Genomic DNA, 1,133 nt, shown 5'->3' on the forward strand with positions numbered 1-1,133 from the left:
CCACAACTGAAATTCATAATATAAAGAAAATAATGGAAATTATAAAAGCACTCACATTCAAACACTGTCTCCCTACTACTTTACATCAGGAAGCCACTGTTATACACATTTTACTGGAATTTCATATCATATTTTTCACACTTCCAATTTCCACTATTTTTCTGACTTTCATCAAAAAGTGTGATATAATCTTAATATTTATGAAATTAAAAAAAAATTGTCTCCTCAAAAAAATGTTTATTAGCTTTTATAAGCTTTAAAAATTGAGTAAAAAGCTTTTACAAATATTTCTTATAATTGTTATGCTAGAACAAAAAATGTAATCAAAAGAGGAGCCTTGTTAATGACAAAAGAATTTCTTCCTGTGGTGTTTGTGGCTTTTTCGTCTTCCAATTTAACTACCTTCTTAAGTTTTCATTTTCCATATCTGAAATCGCACCCATCCTTTTTGTTGCATTTACCCTCGTCGGTTTCTCCCTTGCATTTTTCTGTATCTTTTGGGGATCTTCCGTTGTGTTTAGTGTGTGACGGTTAAGTACCTGGATTCAACAAAAAATAATTCACAAAAAAAAGAGGTTGATCGGCTTCTGGTCGAACAAGAGCTTGTGGTTTCGTTTTTTAAAAAAAAAACGTCGTATCAATATTTAATTAAAGACGGCGGAAAAAAGTAAGTTTGAAACAAAAAAATAGCACAGCAAGAGGCAGAGCTGACATTCAGAAAAGCATAAAAAGGGGAATCGCAACAAGCTTACAGCGAGGTGGTGTCTCCAAAAGCAAGCGAAGATGTGCGTCTGTCGAATGAGGGTTAGGCTCCGCATCAAGATAGAGTCTCTGCATCACCAAAAAATAAAAAACTAAAGTCGTGAGGCTTCACTGATAATAAAAATAAAATTATTAGTAAGAGGAGAAATAAACATAATTTTAACCACAATAGCATTCTCTATCCTTCCTATCTATCCTCCTTCATTCTTTTTCTATAGTTTTAGGTTGCAGGGCAAAAAGAATTCATAAAAAATTCAACAGAAAAAAGGATAATTTTTTGGCTATCAACAAAAAATTTACACGCGTTGGCAGAACCGAAAAAAATTATTTTCCGGTTTGCTTACGTGTTAAAATATATCAGAGTAGCAAAA

This window comes from Trypanosoma equiperdum (assembly GCF_001457755.1).
Source record: "Trypanosoma equiperdum strain OVI genome assembly, contig: ctg_928, whole genome shotgun sequence".
NCBI lineage: Eukaryota > Euglenozoa > Kinetoplastea > Trypanosomatida > Trypanosomatidae > Trypanosoma > Trypanosoma equiperdum.